The sequence below is a fragment of the Triticum dicoccoides genome, chromosome 7B (assembly GCF_002162155.2).
Source record: "Triticum dicoccoides isolate Atlit2015 ecotype Zavitan chromosome 7B, WEW_v2.0, whole genome shotgun sequence".
Classification (NCBI taxonomy): domain Eukaryota; kingdom Viridiplantae; phylum Streptophyta; class Magnoliopsida; order Poales; family Poaceae; genus Triticum; species Triticum dicoccoides.
In genome coordinates, this window is record NC_041393.1 from 172,373,036 (window position 1) to 172,381,012 (window position 7,977).

Here is a 7,977-nt window from a genome sequence, read left to right on the forward strand (position 1 = left end):
AATACTTTCTTTGTAAATAAATATAAGGCGTTTTACATATCCTAGTATGGACTACGTACGGACTGAAGTGGGTGAACTATAATATACTAAAATGTGTCTATATACATCTGAATAAAAAAGATTTAGAACGTCTTGTATTTTTTATTTACGGAGGGAATACAATTTATAGTAGATCGAACAATTAAGGTACCCTGCAAAAATACATTATTAAGGGGCTCGTATTTACCGTTTATTTTTAATTATTTTAAAAAGACTAAAAACTTGGCGCACCCAAGCTATTTTTCGCTTTATCAAATTTGGGATTCCTATTTTTTTTGGTTTACCGCTTAGGGTTTCCCGCGTTTCTGCTAGATTACTTTTGCTCCACATAATCCTTCCGCATCTTTTCCCCACCCCACGCCGCCATCTCCCCACCTCCGGATCGGTTCGAATCTACGCCGGCACCAGCCCACCCCGTGCGCCGCCCATTCCCACGTACGACGCGGATGCAGCCTCACCCAATTGCTGATCTCCGCCGCCAGCTCAGGCCTTCGCCGGTGACTATCCGTTCTCCCCCGTCATCGATCTTGCCAGTTGGAGCCCCGTCGGCATCCGTCTTCCTCACCGTCGCGAAGTCGTGGTCCTCACGGACGTCATCTTCACCGTCACCAAGTTGCATCCATGCCGGCGTCATCCTGTACCCGAAGCTCCGCCGCATGTTGTGTCGCTACACCGTCCACAAGCAGCTCTCGGCACCATCCTACATCTTCAGACTTCCGCCCCGTCAAGCAGGTGATTCCTTGAATCCCATCTCCTCTATAGTTTTAGCATTAAATCTGTGAAAGTAGCCTCCTTCGTTTCGGGCCTATTCCGTTCTTGGGGTTTGATTCTCCAAGCCAAGGGGAATCAACACCTACGGTTTCAGGTTAACTCCTCCTGCTACTCTATTACCCATGTCCCATGGGGTTTCAGTTTCCAATCCCTGTGTAATCTTCCCATCCAGTCTGTTTGGTTACAGAAGGGATCAAAGGTGGTTTTGCAGTGGCAACACTAAACTTTAATCATCCATGACTTAGTAATTTGACAGCTGACACACTAGTAACGTGACAGTCAGATGACATTTTTTCTGCATAAGAAACTACTGAATTATATGGTGGACAAGTTGCAGTCAGATGAAAAGCTAGTATGTAACCAAGAGCCACACACATTGCAGAGATATCATGGTCTTAGTTAACTTGTAAAACGAAATGATGCAATTTGTACAACCATATTTTCACCCAACACGTTTTGTTCATATGATCCAATCACAACTGAAATAGATGGCAGTAAACATAGTTCAAGCAACAGGTGCACGCAGACATGCAGACCACTCTAACGAACCATTTGTTTCACTATACAACAAATTCAATCATGCAATCTCAGTACACCACTGTAATATTCAGAAATTCCTTTTTGAATTTCACAAATTTCTTTACTGTACGCACCTTATCTTTTTACCATATATCTAGATCCTTCTGTGTATAATTGTGTTTTCGAACACCTAGATCATACTCTGAAAAAATACTAGGCATTTATAATAGCCAAAGACCCTGAAGTGGTTATTAAGGAAACTCGATTAGTTGTGGAACATATAAAAGAGGTATTTGGGCTGAACCTACAAAGAGACCATGATCCCTGATTGTTAGTACTATTACCTAAGAAAACAAAAGGTTGAATTTCCTGTGTTTCTTTTAATTTCCCAGTATAGCTAATGTTGGAAAAATGGAGACATTCTATGTGGTTGCTCTACATTCCTTGCATGCTAGTAAGAACACGGCTCAAGCTGTATGCTGCTACTTTCAGTTTTTTTCCTATTTGATCTGACATGGTTTATTTGTTTATTAGATAACGTAGTGCAATGCATGACCTTGACATATGTTTATATGCACAAGTTCCCTTCATTATCTTGTTGATTAATTTATGATTCTAACATTGTTTTGGCAAATATATAATGTCAAGGATAATGTAGAAGACTTGAGAGACGAGCTGAGTATGATGCATTTGTTCATGAAGCAAAAATTCGTTGAAGAGAAATGGACAAATAAAATTGTAACCGTGGGAAGTGATGAAGTTGGTATATGAACAACATCTCTTGTTGCAAAGATAAAAGTCTGGGTATTAATATAATATTATCATGTTCTTGTTTCAGGTTGATTTCAGCGGAAGAGTTGTTGGCAGTGACCTACCACATGAAGAATCATATGACAGTGTGCATGCTCCACAGAATGTTATGCAGATATGCAATAGTTTCTTCACTAGTAAGTTAGCGCCAGATTTTTCTCATATTTAAAAACAATTGTTCATCATAAGTTGCAGGAATTGCATCCTAGCAGTTGTGCGAGAACCAAAGAGGGTCACACCAGATCATCTTTAAGACATGAACACATCGTTGCTAAGGTATCAAACAATGTCGTGTGTATAGAAGTTTCTGTTTCATTATTAAGAAATGCCTATTTTGTACAAGTATACTTACAACTGAAAGGAACCTCAACTGTAGATGCGCACATTGAAAAGTTTGATAGGGCTAGTCAAGGTGCAGAATCAACTTTACCAAGATGAGCAGTTAACTAGCCAGGTATATTCAAACTACAGATCAGAAGAAATGTGGTGTCCTGTTTTGTACAAGTAGGGTATTTGCCTGCTGCTGTTTTTCTGCAAGCAACATGATATTGTGATGGAAATAATTATTTCCAAGATTTTGGTAATACAAGTGCTAATACTATTTATTTTCAAAGAACTGCTAATACTAGTTTCACAAAAGAATAAATGCTACTCATGAACTAGTAGCAGCAGTAGTAGCAGGTAACCCTAATGCAACAAAATGGGATAATCATGGAAATCCGGACTACATGATAAGATGAGTTTGCCTCTTTGTCATGGTAATAATATCAGTGATGAGCAATTGCACTATATAACATCCTGGAGCTGGCATATATAGAAAAGAGTTCAGTTTACAAGTGTCTATAGTACAACTAGGAACCAGATAGAATCAATATATACATAATAAGGTTGATGATTTAGTGCATTTGTTATTCATGAGAAAGACCTGTAAATTATATTCCCTGATTAGTGTCTCCTTATACCCGTATTTTTACTGAAATAAGTATGTTCTTTCTTGAAATAATGGAGGAAAATTGAATTAATTCTGTTTGATTAACTCGAGGAAAAAAAGTTGAAGTCGTGGCCAGAGGAGCTTTAGTGAATAAAGATATAACATATGTGGTTCGAGGAAATATGCTTGGGGAGCAATATGTTGGTGTTTCTATTCGCCACAGCATTTCAAATCTTGGAGATGAGAGACTGATTAGACAGTATGAAAAAATAGATGCACTTATAGAGAAAATATGTTGGTGAGGTCAAGCAATAATTAGGTATTTTGACTTATTATTGCTTGACCTCGATTACATGCATGTCCACTTCCATACAAGCATCGGGTATGCTCCAATTTCCATTAAGGTTTATCACTTATGAAGATTCTTTGTAGTTTTTTAGGTCAAAATACCTAAGACAATCGCTCCAACAACACCACAAAAGATTCGTACTCCAACATGACCACAAGACATTGATGTGGTACATCTCTTACAATTCATCGAAGAACATTTGATTGGGCACTAGTCCAAAAGCTTATGTTCATGTAAACTTTTCTTTGTTCACTTTCTTTTTCAGGGTATGCTAAGGCTTTAGAGGTGTGCATTGCAGGATCCAGGAGCAGCTGCAGATGGATTAGTTTTTAAATGAACAAACATATCGAATTATGTATAGATTTTAGCTTCATAGGAAAACTTAGTTCTAGTATGTAGGAATTTTTCTTAATTAATTATTTTTATTTTTCATATGAATTTCTGATTTGATTCAGTTGTGAACTCCACATACTTTTAGAAGATGTTTTTGTTCCTACTAAATAGTCCACTGGATTTGCCACCGAGGATGCTAATTGTGCGAATACGATTGGTGATGTGGACTGAGGCCTTCATATAATGACATTTGATCAGACTGCACAGGCATATGTGTCATGATAAAGCATTTGAAATTGAAATGATGAAATACAAAATTGAAATAAACCAAATAATATTTAATGTAAAATAATTTATAGCGAGAGAAAAACTTGTGTATATTTAGGAACGAATATAACGTTTCTACATAGCGTGCATAAGCATTGGGCCCATGATGAAACCTCTACTCCTGTAGAGACGTGGATGAGCGTGTCTAACATAATGTCTCAGACATGTATAAAGACGATTTTAAACGTCTCAATAGAATGTCTCATGTCATGTACACACGCTTTAGCAAGCGTGTCTACATGTTTTGAGACGGTCCGTGAAAAGACGCTTCAAGGACGCTTTATCAAATCAACTCTACTATTGCCTAGAGATGAAATAACACGTCTCTAGCTATGGAATTTGACGTCTCTACATGCAGATTTTCTTGTAGTGAGGCGTCATTTTTGGAGACCTCTTCTGTAGTCCAGGTGTTGTCTTTGGTGGTGGTTGGAGTGTTGTTGTTGCGAGTGTTTCATTCCTGCGACGGGGTCATTGTCTGTGTGTATCCTTGATGTTTTTCGATATCTTATTGATGTAGAGACTGAGTGTAATTGATAGCTTCGCGATATGAATATACTCCCTCCGTCCGAAAATACTTGTCATCAAACGGACAAAAAAGATGTATCTAGAACTAAAATACAATTAGATGTATCCTTTTTCTTTTTAGTATGAATATAACAGCTAGATGTATCCCTTTTTCTCGGACGGAGGGAGTATTTTCTTTATAAAAAAGACCGAGCAATGTTGATCAATGTGCCATCTTCTTCTTTTTAGTATGAATATAACAGCTAGAAGCGTCGGTGTCTCCCGCCACCGGCAACTCCGACTCAACCACAGAAAAAACACCAACCCACCGAAATCTAAGCCCCGAGTCAAGCACAGCCACCGAGATGAGGTTTCAGCATAGGACAGGAAGCTGAAAACGAACGAGCAACAGCCAACAGTCTCTGGACCACGATCAGCATCCATGAATATCTGGCGTCCTTCCCGGCATCGACCCCGGCGAAAGCACCCGTTGGTCCTTGTAGTTTGTTAGCATACGGAACATTCTTATTCCTGCTGTTTTAAAAGTGACTATCGATATGCATAACGTCTGGACATACATAGGAGAGGGATAGATACCATGTACGGCGCGCTCCATTTGTTGTCGCCGACTCGCCATGTTGCTTCTGCCCTTCGCCGTCGAATCGCAGTCCGTATATCGGCATGTGTGGTGTCGCCACCTCGCCGCCTCACTGGAAAGAGGCCGCATGTGTGGCGTGGCTGGTTTGCCGTCGGCGCGTCGCACACTCTGCACCAGAGCCAAGCGGCCGTGCCTGGGCGCCGAAAGTTGAGCATGAGTATATCGCGCACTTACTACTGGGCTGAGAGATTACACTTGGCAATTACAGAATGATCATGTGTTGGGTAGCTCGGTTATTTCTTTTTACGGAAAAACTCTCAATCTATCAATGTTCAATCATTGAACACCAGAAATAATTAAATCTACATCCAAAGTCATCATAGACGGCTTGTAGTCGACGAGAATGTCTCCTATTGAACGAATATCACCGGGAAGCCTGAAATAAATCCAAAAAAATATGAGTATCAGGTCTAGAACTTGAACTCTGATGGGCTGGTTCTATCATAGAAAAAACCACCGCACCGTGACAACCAAGCTTAAACGTGTCACAACTCACAAATCCCATTATGAAACCGACTAACCACATACCCTCCGGAACGAGCACCACGCATAAACCGCAGAATCAAGCGTAATAATCCCCAACACGGCCCGACACACCTAAAGTGAACCAACCAATCATAATAATACACCAACTCAAAAAAATCATAATAATACAAAAATGAAAATTAAAAATAAAACCCTGACAGAAAAATTTCGCAGCAAGGCACGAATCATGATCTAGTATAGGGTTTTGTAGCTGGATGATAGGGCGCATCTGTGTGATGATCCAGACTAATTAGTAATCCATGTAGTTTGTGTGTAAAGAATCTATAATTGGGCGCCAGAACTATATCTCACTTATAGCGAGACGGAAGAATATCTCACATTGACCGCTTTACTCTTCTGTCTTTACTGGTCCAGCCTGATTCATTAGTTTCTTCATTCACCAACTTTCTCCTTCGCTCGGTCGCTTCTCTTTGTCCGTTTAGTTCGGAAATTTTATGGCTTTTTCCAAAAAAAATATATTTTCATTTCTCTTTGTTTCCTCCTGGTTTTCTTTGGTTTTTTGTTTTCCTATGTTTTACCGTGCTTTTTTCACAGTTTTAGCTGGGTTTTTTAACTTTCTGTCTTTTTTTCTTGGTTTTCACTGGTTTTTTGCTTTCGTCCTATTCTGTTTTTCTTAGTATTTCTTTGTGTCTTTTCTCCGTCTTCTTTGTTTCCTTCACGAGTTTCACCGTTTACCAATTTTTCATTGGTTTTCTTTAGTTTTCATTTCCTTTTTGGCATTTTTCTTTTTTTCTTTTTTTTGTGTTTGTTTGTTTTTTCATTGTTTCTTTTTTGTTTTTCATCGATTTCTTTTTTGTTTAACATAGGTCTACTTCCTTCAGTATACCATATACATTTTTACTGTACAGGTGAAACTTTTTTTTGGAACACGCTGAACATTCGAATATATGATATACATTTAATTTTAATACATGGTAATAAATATACTTTTAAAATGCATGAATGGTTTATGAAATACATGATAAACATTTTTTAAAACATACGTTTTTTATGTATAATTTTTTCATACACATTTGTACACTTTTTTATACGTCAGGAACATTTTTATACATGTTTAAAATTTTCCAAATACAATATTAATTTTTTATATCTTATATTATTTGATGTCGAGTTTTTTCATAAACATTATTCATTTTTTCCTATACATCAGGAACATTTTTTATACATGTTTAACATTTGTAAAATACTGAGTAACATTTACTAAGACTTATATGTTGGATGTCTACTTTTCCATACACATTGTACATTTTTTATATATCAAGAACATTTCTATATAAATGTTCAACATTCGCATAGATGATTAACATTTTCTCCTATATATCTTTTGATGTCTACTTTTCCCAAACACATTTTATATTTTTCCATAAACCGGGAACACTTTTTATATACATGTTTAACATTTTTCAAATACATGGTTAATATTATTTTCATATAAATGTTTTGATGTGTCCTTTTCCATACACATTGTACAATTTTTCATATATATTAGAATTTTTTTTCTATACACATTAAATATTTTTCAAATGTGTGATTGACATTTTTCGTTGTTATGTATAAAGTGATTTTTATAATTGATATATTTAGAATATTTCGAGATATAAGGAAACGTAAAATATAAAGCAAAATAAGGATGAAAAATGTGAAATAAAATGGAAGAAAAAACGCGCTGCAGGACTGTAGTCCGTGCTGGGCTGGTCCATAGTCGTGGTTGCTTGACGCAAGGCTTCACTAGGTCTCGCTCTATGCGAGACATTGTCACGCCCATAATTGGGTCCGTTAAGGTTGTAGTGAGGCTTTGTAGTTCTGTTTTAACCGGGCTTTGAGAAAACGTGCACGCACATTTTTTTTGAGAGAGAAGTCATCATGGCGGTTTTTATTGATCAGGAATGAGAGTTACATCATCTACTAGAACAACTCAAAGAAAATTGAGGGGTTCTTGCCACATTTGGTTTCCCTCGCTAAACTGAGCTAAATTATGAGCTGCTCTATTAGCCTCCCTAGGACAATGTGAAATATTAAACTAGTGAAAGTACGACAAAAAAAGTACACTCCTCTTAAATAGCTACCGCCACGCCTAGAGAGTTACCGCCATTCTTCATGACTTCCACCACTTCCATGCAATCACTTTTGACTAGGATCATGTTACATCCGACGTTCCCTGCAATTGTCAGACCATCACAAAGTGCACTG

General features: G+C 37.7%; 2 long non-coding RNA genes across 6 annotated transcripts in view; one reads left to right on the forward strand and one right to left on the reverse strand.

Annotated features, from left to right (window-relative positions):
* The first annotated feature begins 409 nt into the window (after window positions 1-409).
* Window positions 410-3,880, forward strand: LOC119342134. 3 transcript variants are annotated; one of them, XR_005165398.1, is made up of 6 exons: window positions 410-771; window positions 1,978-2,088; window positions 2,168-2,415; window positions 2,516-2,593; window positions 3,503-3,588; window positions 3,685-3,880. It is a non-coding gene; the product is annotated as an uncharacterized LOC119342134 (long non-coding RNA). The 3 variants fall into 3 exon arrangements; XR_005165400.1 differs by having other exon boundaries at window positions 3,511-3,588; XR_005165399.1 differs by having other exon boundaries at window positions 1,978-2,073.
* Window positions 3,881-4,909: 1,029 nt separating this feature from the next.
* The window catches only part of LOC119335851, a 6,593-nt gene continuing 3,525 nt past the window's right edge, over window positions 4,910-7,977 (reverse strand). Inside the window, exons 3-4 of one of the 3 annotated variants that reach the window (XR_005162090.1) lie at window positions 5,181-5,617; window positions 4,910-5,079 (exon numbers count right to left, since the gene is read on the reverse strand). This is a non-coding gene — a long non-coding RNA (uncharacterized LOC119335851). Of the gene's footprint in view, window positions 5,618-7,627; window positions 7,946-7,977 lie in introns of those variants that run through there. The other 2 variants (XR_005162089.1, XR_005162088.1) reach the window with 2 other exon arrangements.